This window comes from Anomaloglossus baeobatrachus, chromosome 4 (assembly GCF_048569485.1).
Source record: "Anomaloglossus baeobatrachus isolate aAnoBae1 chromosome 4, aAnoBae1.hap1, whole genome shotgun sequence".
NCBI classification, from domain to species: domain Eukaryota; kingdom Metazoa; phylum Chordata; class Amphibia; order Anura; family Aromobatidae; genus Anomaloglossus; species Anomaloglossus baeobatrachus.
In genome coordinates, this window is record NC_134356.1 from 651,355,731 (window position 1) to 651,369,130 (window position 13,400).

Consider the following 13,400-nt stretch of genomic DNA (forward strand, 5'->3'; position numbering starts at 1 on the left):
AGTAACCATCGAAAGCAAGAGTACCACAAGTCAAACACAAAATGAAATGTTTGCCTCTTTTCTGATTGCTGCAAAGTATCCAAAACCAACTTTAAAGCTGTGTGAAGAAACCACAAAATGCCATGACCCGGATTCGAACCGGGGTTGCTGCAGCCACAACGCAGAGTACTCACCACTATACGATCATGGCAACTTTCTCGAGCCAGATAGGAGTCGAACCTACAATCTTCTGATCCGTAGTCAGATGCGTTATCCATTGCGCCACTGGCCCTGTTGGAGAAGCACCTCTACTTTCGCACCACTACTTTCGCACCACATCGATAAAGCAAAGGAAAAGCTGCAGCATGAGGTTATTGCGAAACGTGCCTTTGTTGTTTTCTTACCAATCCAATCAGAAAAATAGGCAAATATTTCTGTCCAATCTCGATTTTGTGTTTCAGATGGAATAAATTTGTATCATCTGGAATTTATGTCTGAGGTTTCAATTTTTCTCACTTTTTCTGACCAGGCAAAATCATTTTTTACAGATAGTAACCATCGAAAGCAAGAGTACCACAAGTCAAACACAAAATGAAATGTTTGCCTCTTTTCTGATTGCTGCAAAGTATCCAAAACCAACTTTAAAGCTGTGTGAAGAAACCACAAAATGCCATGACCCGGATTCGAACCGGGGTTGCTGCGGCCACAACGCAGAGTACTCACCACTATACGATCATGGCAACTTTCTCGAGCCAGATAGGAGTCGAACCTACAATCTTCTGATCCGTAGTCAGATGCGTTATCCATTGCGCCACTGGCCCTGTTGGAGAAGCACCTCTACTTTCGCACCACTACTTTCGCACCACATCGATAAAGCAAAGGAAAAGCTGCAGCAGGAGGTTATTGCGAAACGTGCCTTTGTTGTTTTCTTACCAATCCAATCAGAAAAATAGGCAAATATTTCTGTCCAATCTCGATTTTGTGTTTCAGATGGAATAAATTTGTATCATCTGGAATTTATGTCTGAGGTTTCAATTTTTCTCACTTTTTCTGACCAGGCAAAATCATTTTTTACAGATAGTAACCATCGAAAGCAAGAGTACCACAAGTCAAACACAAAATGAAATGTTTGCCTCTTTTCTGATTGCTGCAAAGTATCCAAAACCAACTTTAAAGCTGTGTGAAGAAACCACAAAATGCCATGACCCGGATTCGAACCGGGGTTGCTGCGGCCACAACGCAGAGTACTCACCACTATACGATCATGGCAACTTTCTCGAGCCAGATAGGAGTCGAACCTACAATCTTCTGATCCGTAGTCAGATGCGTTATCCATTGCGCCACTGGCCCTGTTGGAGAAGCACCTCTACTTTCGCACCACTACTTTCGCACCACATCGATAAAGCAAAGGAAAAGCTGCAGCAGGAGGTTATTGCGAAACGTGCCTTTGTTGTTTTCTTACCAATCCAATCAGAAAAATAGGCAAATATTTCTGTCCAATCTCGATTTTGTGTTTCAGATGGAATAAATTTGTATCATCTGGAATTTATGTCTGAGGTTTCAATTTTTCTCACTTTTTCTGACCAGGCAAAATCATTTTTTACAGATAGTAACCATCGAAAGCAAGAGTACCACAAGTCAAACACAAAATGAAATGTTTGCCTCTTTTCTGATTGCTGCAAAGTATCCAAAACCAACTTTAAAGCTGTGTGAAGAAACCACAAAATGCCATGACCCGGATTCGAACCGGGGTTGCTGCGGCCACAACGCAGAGTACTCACCACTATACGATCATGGCAACTTTCTCGAGCCAGATAGGAGTCGAACCTACAATCTTCTGATCCGTAGTCAGATGCGTTATCCATTGCGCCACTGGCCCTGTTGGAGAAGCACCTCTACTTTCGCACCACTACTTTCGCACCACATCGATAAAGCAAAGGAAAAGCTGCAGCAGGAGGTTATTGCGAAACGTGCCTTTGTTGTTTTCTTACCAATCCAATCAGAAAAATAGGCAAATATTTCTGTCCAATCTCGATTTTGTGTTTCAGATGGAATAAATTTGTATCATCTGGAATTTATGTCTGAGGTTTCAATTTTTCTCACTTTTTCTGACCAGGCAAAATCATTTTTTACAGATAGTAACCATCGAAAGCAAGAGTACCACAAGTCAAACACAAAATGAAATGTTTGCCTCTTTTCTGATTGCTGCAAAGTATCCAAAACCAACTTTAAAGCTGTGTGAAGAAACCACAAAATGCCATGACCCGGATTCGAACCGGGGTTGCTGCGGCCACAACGCAGAGTACTCACCACTATACGATCATGGCAACTTTCTCGAGCCAGATAGGAGTCGAACCTACAATCTTCTGATCCGTAGTCAGATGCGTTATCCATTGCGCCACTGGCCCTGTTGGAGAAGCACCTCTACTTTCGCACCACTACTTTCGCACCACATCGATAAAGCAAAGGAAAAGCTGCAGCAGGAGGTTATTGCGAAACGTGCCTTTGTTGTTTTCTTACCAATCCAATCAGAAAAATAGGCAAATATTTCTGTCCAATCTCGATTTTGTGTTTCAGATGGAATAAATTTGTATCATCTGGAATTTATGTCTGAGGTTTCAATTTTTCTCACTTTTTCTGACCAGGCAAAATCATTTTTTACAGATAGTAACCATCGAAAGCAAGAGTACCACAAGTCAAACACAAAATGAAATGTTTGCCTCTTTTCTGATTGCTGCAAAGTATCCAAAACCAACTTTAAAGCTGTGTGAAGAAACCACAAAATGCCATGACCCGGATTCGAACCGGGGTTGCTGCGGCCACAACGCAGAGTACTCACCACTATACGATCATGGCAACTTTCTCGAGCCAGATAGGAGTCGAACCTACAATCTTCTGATCCGTAGTCAGATGCGTTATCCATTGCGCCACTGGCCCTGTTGGAGAAGCACCTCTACTTTCGCACCACTACTTTCGCACCACATCGATAAAGCAAAGGAAAAGCTGCAGCAGGAGGTTATTGCGAAACGTGCCTTTGTTGTTTTCTTACCAATCCAATCAGAAAAATAGGCAAATATTTCTGTCCAATCTCGATTTTGTGTTTCAGATGGAATAAATTTGTATCATCTGGAATTTATGTCTGAGGTTTCAATTTTTCTCACTTTTTCTGACCAGGCAAAATCATTTTTTACAGATAGTAACCATCGAAAGCAAGAGTACCACAAGTCAAACACAAAATGAAATGTTTGCCTCTTTTCTGATTGCTGCAAAGTATCCAAAACCAACTTTAAAGCTGTGTGAAGAAACCACAAAATGCCATGACCCGGATTCGAACCGGGGTTGCTGCGGCCACAACGCAGAGTACTCACCACTATACGATCATGGCAACTTTCTCGAGCCAGATAGGAGTCGAACCTACAATCTTCTGATCCGTAGTCAGATGCGTTATCCATTGCGCCACTGGCCCTGTTGGAGAAGCACCTCTACTTTCGCACCACTACTTTCGCACCACATCGATAAAGCAAAGGAAAAGCTGCAGCAGGAGGTTATTGCGAAACGTGCCTTTGTTGTTTTCTTACCAATCCAATCAGAAAAATAGGCAAATATTTCTGTCCAATCTCGATTTTGTGTTTCAGATGGAATAAATTTGTATCATCTGGAATTTATGTCTGAGGTTTCAATTTTTCTCACTTTTTCTGACCAGGCAAAATCATTTTTTACAGATAGTAACCATCGAAAGCAAGAGTACCACAAGTCAAACACAAAATGAAATGTTTGCCTCTTTTCTGATTGCTGCAAAGTATCCAAAACCAACTTTAAAGCTGTGTGAAGAAACCACAAAATTCTATGACCCGGATTCGAACCGGGGTTGCTGCGGCCACAACGCAGAGTACTCACCACTATACGATCATGGCAACTTTCTCGAGCCAGATAGGAGTCGAACCTACAATCTTCTGATCCGTAGTCAGATGCGTTATCCATTGCGCCACTGGCCCTGTTGGAGAAGCACCTCTACTTTCGCACCACTACTTTCGCACCACATCGATAAAGCAAAGGAAAAGCTGCAGCAGGAGGTTATTGCGAAACGTGCCTTTGTTGTTTTCTTACCAATCCAATCAGAAAAATAGGCAAATATTTCTGTCCAATCTCGATTTTGTGTTTCAGATGGAATAAATTTGTATCATCTGGAATTTATGTCTGAGGTTTCAATTTTTCTCACTTTTTCTGACCAGGCAAAATCATTTTTTACAGATAGTAACCATCGAAAGCAAGAGTACCACAAGTCAAACACAAAATGAAATGTTTGCCTCTTTTCTGATTGCTGCAAAGTATCCAAAACCAACTTTAAAGCTGTGTGAAGAAACCACAAAATGCCATGACCCGGATTCGAACCGGGGTTGCTGCGGCCACAACGCAGAGTACTCACCACTATACGATCATGGCAACTTTCTCGAGCCAGATAGGAGTTGAACCTACAATCTTCTGATCCGTAGTCAGATGCGTTATCCATTGCGCCACTGGCCCTGTTGGAGAAGCACCTCTACTTTCGCACCACTACTTTCGCACCACATCGATAAAGCAAAGGAAAAGCTGCAGCAGGAGGTTATTGCGAAACGTGCCTTTGTTGTTTTCTTACCAATCCAATCAGAAAAATAGGCAAATATTTCTGTCCAATCTCGATTTTGTGTTTCAGATGGAATAAATTTGTATCATCTGGAATTTATGTCTGAGGTTTCAATTTTTCTCACTTTTTCTGACCAGGCAAAATCATTTTTTACAGATAGTAACCATCGAAAGCAAGAGTACCACAAGTCAAACACAAAATGAAATGTTTGCCTCTTTTCTGATTGCTGCAAAGTATCCAAAACCAACTTTAAAGCTGTGTGAAGAAACCACAAAATGCCATGACCCGGATTCGAACCGGGGTTGCTGCGGCCACAACGCAGAGTACTCACCACTATACGATCATGGCAACTTTCTCGAGCCAGATAGGAGTCGAACCTACAATCTTCTGATCCGTAGTCAGATGCATTATCCATTGCGCCACTGGCCCTGTTGGAGAAGCACCTCTACTTTCGCACCACTACTTTCGCACCACATCGATAAAGCAAAGGAAAAGCTGCAGCAGGAGGTTATTGCGAAACGTGCCTTTGTTGTTTTCTTACCAATCCAATCAGAAAAATAGGCAAATATTTCTGTCCAATCTCGATTTTGTGTTTCAGATGGAATAAATTTGTATCATCTGGAATTTATGTCTGAGGTTTCAATTTTTCTCACTTTTTCTGACCAGGCAAAATCATTTTTTACAGATAGTAACCATCGAAAGCAAGAGTACCACAAGTCAAACACAAAATGAAATGTTTGCCTCTTTTCTGATTGCTGCAAAGTATCCAAAACCAACTTTAAAGCTGTGTGAAGAAACCACAAAATGCCATGACCCGGATTCGAACCGGGGTTGCTGCGGCCACAACGCAGAGTACTCACCACTATACGATCATGGCAACTTTCTCGAGCCAGATAGGAGTCGAACCTACAATCTTCTGATCCGTAGTCAGATGCGTTATCCATTGCGCCACTGGCCCTGTTGGAGAAGCACCTCTACTTTCGCACCACTACTTTCGCACCACATCGATAAAGCAAAGGAAAAGCTGCAGCAGGAGGTTATTGCGAAACGTGCCTTTGTTGTTTTCTTACCAATCCAATCAGAAAAATAGGCAAATATTTCTGTCCAATCTCGATTTTGTGTTTCAGATGGAATAAATTTGTATCATCTGGAATTTATGTCTGAGGTTTCAATTTTTCTCACTTTTTCTGACCAGGCAAAATCATTTTTTACAGATAGTAACCATCGAAAGCAAGAGTACCACAAGTCAAACACAAAATGAAATGTTTGCCTCTTTTCTGATTGCTGCAAAGTATCCAAAACCAACTTTAAAGCTGTGTGAAGAAACCACAAAATGCTATGACCCGGATTCGAACCGGGGTTGCTGCGGCCACAACACAGAGTACTCACCACTATACGATCATGGCAACTTTCTCGAGCCAGATAGGAGTCGAACCTACAATCTTCTGATCCGTAGTCAGATGCGTTATCCATTGCGCCACTGGCCCTGTTGGAGAAGCACCTCTACTTTCGCACCACTACTTTCGCACCACATCGATAAAGCAAAGGAAAAGCTGCAGCAGGAGGTTATTGCGAAACGTGCCTTTGTTGTTTTCTTACCAATCCAATCAGAAAAATAGGCAAATATTTCTGTCCAATCTCGATTTTGTGTTTCAGATGGAATAAATTTGTATCATCTGGAATTTATGTCTGAGGTTTCAATTTTTCTCACTTTTTCTGACCAGGCAAAATCATTTTTTACAGATAGTAACCATCGAAAGCAAGAGTACCACAAGTCAAACACAAAATGAAATGTTTGCCTCTTTTCTGATTGCTGCAAAGTATCCAAAACCAACTTTAAAGCTGTGTGAAGAAACCACAAAATGCCATGACCCGGATTCGAACCGGGGTTGCTGCGGCCACAACGCAGAGTACTCACCACTATACGATCATGGCAACTTTCTCGAGCCAGATAGGAGTCGAACCTACAATCTTCTGATCCGTAGTCAGATGCGTTATCCATTGCGCCACTGGCCCTGTTGGAGAAGCACCTCTACTTTCGCACCACTACTTTCGCACCACATCGATAAAGCAAAGGAAAAGCTGCAGCAGGAGGTTATTGCGAAACGTGCCTTTGTTGTTTTCTTACCAATCCAATCAGAAAAATAGGCAAATATTTCTGTCCAATCTCGATTTTGTGTTTCAGATGGAATAAATTTGTATCATCTGTAATTTATGTCTGAGGTTTCAATTTTTCTCACTTTTTCTGACCAGGCAAAATCATTTTTTACAGATAGTAACCATCGAAAGCAAGAGTACCACAAGTCAAACACAAAATGAAATGTTTGCCTCTTTTCTGATTGCTGCAAAGTATCCAAAACCAACTTTAAAGCTGTGTGAAGAAACCACAAAATGCCATGACCCGGATTCGAACCGGGGTTGCTGCGGCCACAACGCAGAGTACTCACCACTATACGATCATGGCAACTTTCTCGAGCCAGATAGGAGTCGAACCTACAATCTTCTGATCCGTAGTCAGATGCGTTATCCATTGCGCCACTGGCCCTGTTGGAGAAGCACCTCTACTTTCGCACCACTACTTTCGCACCACATCGATAAAGCAAAGGAAAAGCTGCAGCAGGAGGTTATTGCGAAACGTGCCTTTGTTGTTTTCTTACCAATCCAATCAGAAAAATAGGCAAATATTTCTGTCCAATCTCGATTTTGTGTTTCAGATGGAATAAATTTGTATCATCTGGAATTTATGTCTGAGGTGTCAATTTTTCTCACTTTTTCTGACCAGGCAAAATCATTTTTTACAGATAGTAACCATCGAAAGCAAGAGTACCACAAGTCAAACACAAAATGAAATGTTTGCCTCTTTTCTGATTGCTGCAAAGTATCCAAAACCAACTTTAAAGCTGTGTGAAGAAACCACAAAATGCCATGACCCGGATTCGAACCGGGGTTGCTGCGGCCACAACGCAGAGTACTCACCACTATACGATCATGGCAACTTTCTCGAGCCAGATAGGAGTCGAACCTACAATCTTCTGATCCGTAGTCAGATGCGTTATCCATTGCGCCACTGGCCCTGTTGGAGAAGCACCTCTACTTTCGCACCACTACTTTCGCACCACATCGATAAAGCAAAGGAAAAGCTGCAGCAGGAGGTTATTGCGAAACGTGCCTTTGTTGTTTTCTTACCAATCCAATCAGAAAAATAGGCAAATATTTCTGTCCAATCTCGATTTTGTGTTTCAGATGGAATAAATTTGTATCATCTGGAATTTATGTCTGAGGTGTCAATTTTTCTCACTTTTTCTGACCAGGCAAAATCATTTTTTACAGATAGTAACCATCGAAAGCAAGAGTACCACAAGTCAAACACAAAATGAAATGTTTGCCTCTTTTCTGATTGCTGCAAAGTATCCAAAACCAACTTTAAAGCTGTGTGAAGAAACCACAAAATGCCATGACCCGGATTCGAACCGGGGTTGCTGCGGCCACAACGCAGAGTACTCACCACTATTCGATCATGGCAACTTTCTCGAGCCAGATAGGAGTCGAACCTACAATCTTCTGATCCGTAGTCAGATGCGTTATCCATTGCGCCACCGGCCCTGTTGGAGAAGCACCTCTACTTTCGCACCACTACTTTCGCACCACATCGATAAAGCAAAGGAAAAGCTGCAGCAGGAGGTTATTGCGAAACGTGCCTTTGTTGTTTTCTTACCAATCCAATCAGAAAAATAGGCAAATATTTCTGTCCAATCTCGATTTTGTGTTTCAGATGGAATAAATTTGTATCATCTGGAATTTATGTCTGAGGTTTCAATTTTTCTCACTTTTTCTGACCAGGCAAAATCATTTTTTACAGATAGTAACCATCGAAAGCAAGAGTACCACAAGTCAAACACAAAATGAAATGTTTGCCTCTTTTCTGATTGCTGCAAAATATCCAAAACCAACTTTAAAGCTGTGTGAAGAAACCACAAAATGCCATGACCCGGATTCGAAGCGGGGTTGCTGCGGCCACAACGCAGAGTACTCACCACTATACGATCATGGCAACTTTCTCGAGCCAGATAGGAGTCGAACCTACAATCTTCTGATCCGTAGTCAGATGCGTTATCCATTGCGCCACTGGCCCTGTTGGAGAAGCACCTCTACTTTCGCACCACTACTTTCGCACCACATCGATAAAGCAAAGGAAAAGCTGCAGCAGGAGGTTATTGCGAAACGTGCCTTTGTTGTTTTCTTACCAATCCAATCAGAAAAATAGGCAAATATTTCTGTCCAATCTCGATTTTGTGTTTCAGATGGAATAAATTTGTATCATCTGGAATTTATGTCTGAGGTTTCAATTTTTCTCACTTTTTCTGACCAGGCAAAATCATTTTTTACAGATAGTAACCATCGAAAGCAAGAGTACCACAAGTCAAACACAAAATGAAATGTTTGCCTCTTTTCTGATTGCTGCAAAGTATCCAAAACCAACTTTAAAGCTGTGTGAAGAAACCACAAAATGCCACGACCCGAATTCGAACCGGGGTTGCTGCGGCCACAACGCAGAGTACTCACCACTATACGATCATGGCAACTTTCTCGAGCCAGATAGGAGTCGAACCTACAATCTTCTGATCCGTAGTCAGATGCGTTATCCATTGCGCCACTGGCCCTGTTGGAGAAGCACCTCTACTTTTGCACCACTACTTTCGCACCACATCGATAAAGCAAAGGAAAAGCTGCAGCAGGAGGTTATTGCGAAACGTGCCTTTGTTGTTTTCTTACCAATCCAATCAGAAAAATAGGCAAATATTTCTGTCCAATCTCGATTTTGTGTTTCAGATGGAATAAATTTGTATCATCTGGAATTTATGTCTGAGGTTTCAATTTTTCTCACTTTTTCTGACCAGGCAAAATCATTTTTTACAGATAGTAACCATCGAAAGCAAGAGTACCACAAGTCAAACACAAAATGAAATGTTTGCCTCTTTTCTGATTGCTGCAAAGTATCCAAAACCAACTTTAAAGCTGTGTGAAGAAACCACAAAATGCCATGACCCGGATTCGAACCGGGGTTGCTGCGGCCACAACGCAGAGTACTCACCACTATACGATCATGGCAACTTTCTCGAGCCAGATAGGAGTCGAACCTACAATCTTCTGATCCGTAGTCAGATGCGTTATCCATTGCGCCACTGGCCCTGTTGGAGAAGCACCTCTACTTTCGCACCACTACTTTCGCACCACATCGATAAAGCAAAGGAAAAGCTGCAGCAGGAGGTTATTGCGAAACGTGCCTTTGTTGTTTTCTTACCAATCCAATCAGAAAAATAGGCAAATATTTCTGTCCAATCTCGATTTTGTGTTTCAGATGGAATAAATTTGTATCATCTGGAATTTATGTCTGAGGTGTCAATTTTTCTCACTTTTTCTGACCAGGCAAAATCATTTTTTACAGATAGTAACCATCGAAAGCAAGAGTACCACAAGTCAAACACAAAATGAAATGTTTGCCTCTTTTCTGATTGCTGCAAAGTATCCAAAACCAACTTTAAAGCTGTGTGAAGAAACCACAAAATGCCATGACCCGGATTCAAACCGGGGTTGCTGCGGCCACAACGCAGAGTACTCACCACTATACGATCATGGCAACTTTCTCGAGCCAGATAGGAGTCGAACCTACAATCTTCTGATCCGTAGTCAGATGCGTTATCCATTGCGCCACTGGCCCTGTTGGAGAAGCATCTCTACTTTCGCACCACTACTTTCGCACCACATCGATAAAGCAAAGGAAAAGCTGCAGCAGGAGGTTATTGCGAAACGTGCCTTTGTTGTTTTCTTACCAATCCAATCAGAAAAATAGGCAAATATTTCTGTCCAATCTCGATTTTGTGTTTCAGATGGAATAAATTTGTATCATCTGGAATTTATGTCTGAGGTGTCAATTTTTCTCACTTTTTCTGACCAGGCAAAATCATTTTTTACAGATAGTAACCATCGAAAGCAAGAGTACCACAAGTCAAACACAAAATGAAATGTTTGCCTCTTTTCTGATTGCTGCAAAGTATCCAAAACCAACTTTAAAGCTGTGTGAAGAAACCACAAAATGCCATGACCCGGATTCGAACCGGGGTTGCTGCGGCCACAACGCAGAGTACTCACCACTATACGATCATGGCAACTTTCTCGAGCCAGATAGGAGTCGAACCTACAATCTTCTGATCCGTAGTCAGATGCGTTATCCATTGCGCCACTGGCCCTGTTGGAGAAGCACCTCTACTTTCGCACCACTACTTTCGCACCACATCGATAAAGCAAAGGAAAAGCTGCAGCAGGAGGTTATTGCGAAACGTGCCTTTGTTGTTTTCTTACCAATCCAATCAGAAAAATAGGCAAATATTTCTGTCCAATCTCGATTTTGTGTTTCAGATGGAATAAATTTGTATCATCTGGAATTTATGTCTGAGGTTTCAATTTTTCTCACTTTTTCTGACCAGGCAAAATCATTTTTTACAGATAGTAACCATCGAAAGCAAGAGTACCACAAGTCAAACACAAAATGAAATGTTTGCCTCTTTTCTGATTGCTACAAAGTATCCAAAACCAACTTTAAAGCTGTGTGAAGAAACCACAAAATGCCATGACCCGGATTCGAACTGGGGTTGCTGCGGCCACAACGCAGAGTACTCACCACTATACGATCATGGCAACTTTCTCGAGCCAGATAGGAGTCGAACCTACAATCTTCTGATCCGTAGTCAGATGCGTTATCCATTGCGCCACTGGCCCTGTTGGAGAAGCACCTCTACTTTCGCACCACTACTTTCGCACCACATCGATAAAGCAAAGGAAAAGCTGCAGCAGGAGGTTATTGCGAAACGTGCCTTTGTTGTTTTCTTACCAATCCAATCAGAAAAATAGGCAAATATTTCTGTCCAATCTCGATTTTGTGTTTCAGATGGAATAAATTTGTATCATCTGGAATTTATGTCTGAGGTTTCAATTTTTCTCACTTTTTCTGACCAGGCAAAATCATTTTTTACAGATAGTAACCATCGAAAGCAAGAGTACCACAAGTCAAACACAAAATGAAATGTTTGCCTCTTTTCTGATTGCTGCAAAGTATCCAAAACCAACTTTAAAGCTGTGTGAAGAAACCACAAAATGCCATGACCCGGATTCGAACCGGGGTTGCTGCGGCCACAACGCAGAGTACTCACCACTATTCGATCATGGCAACTTTCTCGAGCCAGATAGGAGTCGAACCTACAATCTTCTGATCCGTAGTCAGATGCGTTATCCATTGCGCCACTGGCCCTGTTGGAGAAGCACCTCTACTTTCGCACCACTACTTTCGCACCACATCGATAAAGCAAAGGAAAAGCTGCAGCAGGAGGTTATTGCGAAACGTGCCTTTGTTGTTTTCTTACCAATCCAATCAGAAAAATAGGCAAATATTTCTGTCCAATCTCGATTTTGTGTTTCAGATGGAATAAATTTGTATCATCTGGAATTTATGTCTGAGGTTTCAATTTTTCTCACTTTTTCTGACCAGGCAAAATCATTTTTACAGATAGTAACCATCGAAAGCAAGAGTACCACAAGTCAAACACAAAATGAAATGTTTGCCTCTTTTCTGATTGCTGCAAAGTATCCAAAACCAACTTTAAAGCTGTGTGAAGAAACCACAAAATGCCATGACCCGGATTCGAACCGGGGTTGCTGCGGCCACAACGCAGAGTACTCACCACTATACGATCATGGCAACTTTCTCGAGCCAGATAGGAGTCGAACCTACAATCTTCTGATCCGTAGTCAGATGCGTTATCCATTGCGCCACTGGCCCTGTTGGAGAAGCACATCTACTTTCGCACCACTACTTTCGCACCACATCGATAAAGCAAAGGAAAAGCTGCAGCAGGAGGTTATTGCGAAACGTGCCTTTGTTGTTTTCTTACCAATCCAATCAGAAAAATAGGCAAATATTTCTGTCCAATCTCGATTTTGTGTTTCAGATGGAATAAATTTGTATCATCTGGAATTTATGTCTGAGGTGTCAATTTTTCTCACTTTTTCTGACCAGGCAAAATCATTTTTTACAGATAGTAACCATCGAAAGCAAGAGTACCACAAGTCAAACACAAAATGAAATGTTTGCCTCTTTTCTGATTGCTGCAAAGTATCCAAAACCAACTTTAAAGCTGTGTGAAGAAACCACAAAATGTCATGACCCGGATTCGAACCGGGGTTGCTGCGGCCACAACGCAGAGTACTCACCACTATACGATCATGGCAACTTTCTCGAGCCAGATAGGAGTCGAACCTACAATCTTCTGATCCGTAGTCAGATGCGTTATCCATTGCGCCACTGGCCCTGTTGGAGAAGCACCTCTACTTTCGCACCACTACTTTCGCACCACATCGATAAAGCAAAGGAAAAGCTGCAGCAGGAGGTTATTGCGAAACGTGCCTTTGTTGTTTTCTTACCAATCCAATCAGAAAAATAGGCAAATATTTCTGTCCAATCTCGATTTTGTGTTTCAGATGGAATAAATTTGTATCATCTGGAATTTATGTCTGAGGTTTCAATTTTTCTCACTTTTTCTGACCAGGCAAAATCATTTTTTACAGATAGTAACCATCGAAAGCAAGAGTACCACAAGTCAAACACAAAATGAAATGTTTGCCTCTTTTCTGATTGCTGCAAAGTATCCAAAACCAACTTTAAAGCTGTGTGAAGAAACCACAAAATGCCATGACCCGGATTCGAACCGGGCTTGCTGCGGCCACAACGCAGAGTACTCACCAC

General features: G+C 41.9%; 40 non-coding genes across 40 annotated transcripts; all 40 read right to left on the minus strand.

Annotated features, from left to right (window-relative positions):
* Nucleotides 1-198: 198 nt before the first annotated feature.
* Nucleotides 199-271, minus strand: TRNAR-ACG (transfer RNA arginine (anticodon ACG)). The gene has a single exon. It is a non-coding gene; the product is annotated as a tRNA-Arg (tRNA).
* A 376-nt stretch (nt 272-647) lies between these two features.
* Nucleotides 648-719, minus strand: TRNAH-GUG (transfer RNA histidin (anticodon GUG)). Its single transcript has one exon. It is a non-coding gene; the product is annotated as a tRNA-His (tRNA).
* An 8-nt stretch (nt 720-727) lies between these two features.
* Nucleotides 728-800, minus strand: TRNAR-ACG (transfer RNA arginine (anticodon ACG)). Its single transcript has one exon. It is a non-coding gene; the product is annotated as a tRNA-Arg (tRNA).
* Nucleotides 801-1,176: 376 nt separating this feature from the next.
* Nucleotides 1,177-1,248, minus strand: TRNAH-GUG (transfer RNA histidin (anticodon GUG)). Its single transcript has one exon. It is a non-coding gene; the product is annotated as a tRNA-His (tRNA).
* Nucleotides 1,249-1,256: 8 nt separating this feature from the next.
* On the minus strand, nt 1,257-1,329 carry TRNAR-ACG (transfer RNA arginine (anticodon ACG)). The gene has a single exon. It is a non-coding gene; the product is annotated as a tRNA-Arg (tRNA).
* Nucleotides 1,330-1,705: 376 nt separating this feature from the next.
* Nucleotides 1,706-1,777, minus strand: TRNAH-GUG (transfer RNA histidin (anticodon GUG)). Its single transcript has one exon. It is a non-coding gene; the product is annotated as a tRNA-His (tRNA).
* Nucleotides 1,778-1,785: 8 nt separating this feature from the next.
* TRNAR-ACG (transfer RNA arginine (anticodon ACG)) lies at nt 1,786-1,858 on the minus strand. Its single transcript has one exon. It is a non-coding gene; the product is annotated as a tRNA-Arg (tRNA).
* Nucleotides 1,859-2,234: 376 nt separating this feature from the next.
* TRNAH-GUG (transfer RNA histidin (anticodon GUG)) lies at nt 2,235-2,306 on the minus strand. Its single transcript has one exon. It is a non-coding gene; the product is annotated as a tRNA-His (tRNA).
* An 8-nt stretch (nt 2,307-2,314) lies between these two features.
* Nucleotides 2,315-2,387, minus strand: TRNAR-ACG (transfer RNA arginine (anticodon ACG)). The gene has a single exon. It is a non-coding gene; the product is annotated as a tRNA-Arg (tRNA).
* A 376-nt stretch (nt 2,388-2,763) lies between these two features.
* TRNAH-GUG (transfer RNA histidin (anticodon GUG)) lies at nt 2,764-2,835 on the minus strand. The gene has a single exon. It is a non-coding gene; the product is annotated as a tRNA-His (tRNA).
* Nucleotides 2,836-2,843: 8 nt separating this feature from the next.
* Nucleotides 2,844-2,916, minus strand: TRNAR-ACG (transfer RNA arginine (anticodon ACG)). The gene has a single exon. It is a non-coding gene; the product is annotated as a tRNA-Arg (tRNA).
* A 376-nt stretch (nt 2,917-3,292) lies between these two features.
* Nucleotides 3,293-3,364, minus strand: TRNAH-GUG (transfer RNA histidin (anticodon GUG)). Its single transcript has one exon. It is a non-coding gene; the product is annotated as a tRNA-His (tRNA).
* An 8-nt stretch (nt 3,365-3,372) lies between these two features.
* On the minus strand, nt 3,373-3,445 carry TRNAR-ACG (transfer RNA arginine (anticodon ACG)). Its single transcript has one exon. It is a non-coding gene; the product is annotated as a tRNA-Arg (tRNA).
* Nucleotides 3,446-3,901: 456 nt separating this feature from the next.
* Nucleotides 3,902-3,974, minus strand: TRNAR-ACG (transfer RNA arginine (anticodon ACG)). Its single transcript has one exon. It is a non-coding gene; the product is annotated as a tRNA-Arg (tRNA).
* Nucleotides 3,975-4,350: 376 nt separating this feature from the next.
* Nucleotides 4,351-4,422, minus strand: TRNAH-GUG (transfer RNA histidin (anticodon GUG)). Its single transcript has one exon. It is a non-coding gene; the product is annotated as a tRNA-His (tRNA).
* An 8-nt stretch (nt 4,423-4,430) lies between these two features.
* TRNAR-ACG (transfer RNA arginine (anticodon ACG)) lies at nt 4,431-4,503 on the minus strand. Its single transcript has one exon. It is a non-coding gene; the product is annotated as a tRNA-Arg (tRNA).
* A 376-nt stretch (nt 4,504-4,879) lies between these two features.
* TRNAH-GUG (transfer RNA histidin (anticodon GUG)) lies at nt 4,880-4,951 on the minus strand. Its single transcript has one exon. It is a non-coding gene; the product is annotated as a tRNA-His (tRNA).
* Nucleotides 4,952-4,959: 8 nt separating this feature from the next.
* Nucleotides 4,960-5,032, minus strand: TRNAR-ACG (transfer RNA arginine (anticodon ACG)). Its single transcript has one exon. It is a non-coding gene; the product is annotated as a tRNA-Arg (tRNA).
* Nucleotides 5,033-5,408: 376 nt separating this feature from the next.
* TRNAH-GUG (transfer RNA histidin (anticodon GUG)) lies at nt 5,409-5,480 on the minus strand. The gene has a single exon. It is a non-coding gene; the product is annotated as a tRNA-His (tRNA).
* Nucleotides 5,481-5,488: 8 nt separating this feature from the next.
* On the minus strand, nt 5,489-5,561 carry TRNAR-ACG (transfer RNA arginine (anticodon ACG)). The gene has a single exon. It is a non-coding gene; the product is annotated as a tRNA-Arg (tRNA).
* A 456-nt stretch (nt 5,562-6,017) lies between these two features.
* TRNAR-ACG (transfer RNA arginine (anticodon ACG)) lies at nt 6,018-6,090 on the minus strand. Its single transcript has one exon. It is a non-coding gene; the product is annotated as a tRNA-Arg (tRNA).
* Nucleotides 6,091-6,466: 376 nt separating this feature from the next.
* Nucleotides 6,467-6,538, minus strand: TRNAH-GUG (transfer RNA histidin (anticodon GUG)). The gene has a single exon. It is a non-coding gene; the product is annotated as a tRNA-His (tRNA).
* An 8-nt stretch (nt 6,539-6,546) lies between these two features.
* TRNAR-ACG (transfer RNA arginine (anticodon ACG)) lies at nt 6,547-6,619 on the minus strand. The gene has a single exon. It is a non-coding gene; the product is annotated as a tRNA-Arg (tRNA).
* A 376-nt stretch (nt 6,620-6,995) lies between these two features.
* TRNAH-GUG (transfer RNA histidin (anticodon GUG)) lies at nt 6,996-7,067 on the minus strand. Its single transcript has one exon. It is a non-coding gene; the product is annotated as a tRNA-His (tRNA).
* An 8-nt stretch (nt 7,068-7,075) lies between these two features.
* Nucleotides 7,076-7,148, minus strand: TRNAR-ACG (transfer RNA arginine (anticodon ACG)). The gene has a single exon. It is a non-coding gene; the product is annotated as a tRNA-Arg (tRNA).
* A 376-nt stretch (nt 7,149-7,524) lies between these two features.
* On the minus strand, nt 7,525-7,596 carry TRNAH-GUG (transfer RNA histidin (anticodon GUG)). The gene has a single exon. It is a non-coding gene; the product is annotated as a tRNA-His (tRNA).
* An 8-nt stretch (nt 7,597-7,604) lies between these two features.
* Nucleotides 7,605-7,677, minus strand: TRNAR-ACG (transfer RNA arginine (anticodon ACG)). Its single transcript has one exon. It is a non-coding gene; the product is annotated as a tRNA-Arg (tRNA).
* Nucleotides 7,678-8,133: 456 nt separating this feature from the next.
* On the minus strand, nt 8,134-8,206 carry TRNAR-ACG (transfer RNA arginine (anticodon ACG)). Its single transcript has one exon. It is a non-coding gene; the product is annotated as a tRNA-Arg (tRNA).
* A 456-nt stretch (nt 8,207-8,662) lies between these two features.
* TRNAR-ACG (transfer RNA arginine (anticodon ACG)) lies at nt 8,663-8,735 on the minus strand. The gene has a single exon. It is a non-coding gene; the product is annotated as a tRNA-Arg (tRNA).
* Nucleotides 8,736-9,191: 456 nt separating this feature from the next.
* TRNAR-ACG (transfer RNA arginine (anticodon ACG)) lies at nt 9,192-9,264 on the minus strand. The gene has a single exon. It is a non-coding gene; the product is annotated as a tRNA-Arg (tRNA).
* Nucleotides 9,265-9,640: 376 nt separating this feature from the next.
* Nucleotides 9,641-9,712, minus strand: TRNAH-GUG (transfer RNA histidin (anticodon GUG)). The gene has a single exon. It is a non-coding gene; the product is annotated as a tRNA-His (tRNA).
* An 8-nt stretch (nt 9,713-9,720) lies between these two features.
* On the minus strand, nt 9,721-9,793 carry TRNAR-ACG (transfer RNA arginine (anticodon ACG)). Its single transcript has one exon. It is a non-coding gene; the product is annotated as a tRNA-Arg (tRNA).
* Nucleotides 9,794-10,249: 456 nt separating this feature from the next.
* On the minus strand, nt 10,250-10,322 carry TRNAR-ACG (transfer RNA arginine (anticodon ACG)). The gene has a single exon. It is a non-coding gene; the product is annotated as a tRNA-Arg (tRNA).
* Nucleotides 10,323-10,698: 376 nt separating this feature from the next.
* On the minus strand, nt 10,699-10,770 carry TRNAH-GUG (transfer RNA histidin (anticodon GUG)). The gene has a single exon. It is a non-coding gene; the product is annotated as a tRNA-His (tRNA).
* Nucleotides 10,771-10,778: 8 nt separating this feature from the next.
* TRNAR-ACG (transfer RNA arginine (anticodon ACG)) lies at nt 10,779-10,851 on the minus strand. Its single transcript has one exon. It is a non-coding gene; the product is annotated as a tRNA-Arg (tRNA).
* Nucleotides 10,852-11,307: 456 nt separating this feature from the next.
* TRNAR-ACG (transfer RNA arginine (anticodon ACG)) lies at nt 11,308-11,380 on the minus strand. Its single transcript has one exon. It is a non-coding gene; the product is annotated as a tRNA-Arg (tRNA).
* A 456-nt stretch (nt 11,381-11,836) lies between these two features.
* On the minus strand, nt 11,837-11,909 carry TRNAR-ACG (transfer RNA arginine (anticodon ACG)). Its single transcript has one exon. It is a non-coding gene; the product is annotated as a tRNA-Arg (tRNA).
* A 375-nt stretch (nt 11,910-12,284) lies between these two features.
* Nucleotides 12,285-12,356, minus strand: TRNAH-GUG (transfer RNA histidin (anticodon GUG)). The gene has a single exon. It is a non-coding gene; the product is annotated as a tRNA-His (tRNA).
* Nucleotides 12,357-12,364: 8 nt separating this feature from the next.
* On the minus strand, nt 12,365-12,437 carry TRNAR-ACG (transfer RNA arginine (anticodon ACG)). The gene has a single exon. It is a non-coding gene; the product is annotated as a tRNA-Arg (tRNA).
* A 456-nt stretch (nt 12,438-12,893) lies between these two features.
* Nucleotides 12,894-12,966, minus strand: TRNAR-ACG (transfer RNA arginine (anticodon ACG)). Its single transcript has one exon. It is a non-coding gene; the product is annotated as a tRNA-Arg (tRNA).
* Between the last annotated feature and the right edge of the window lie 434 nt (nt 12,967-13,400).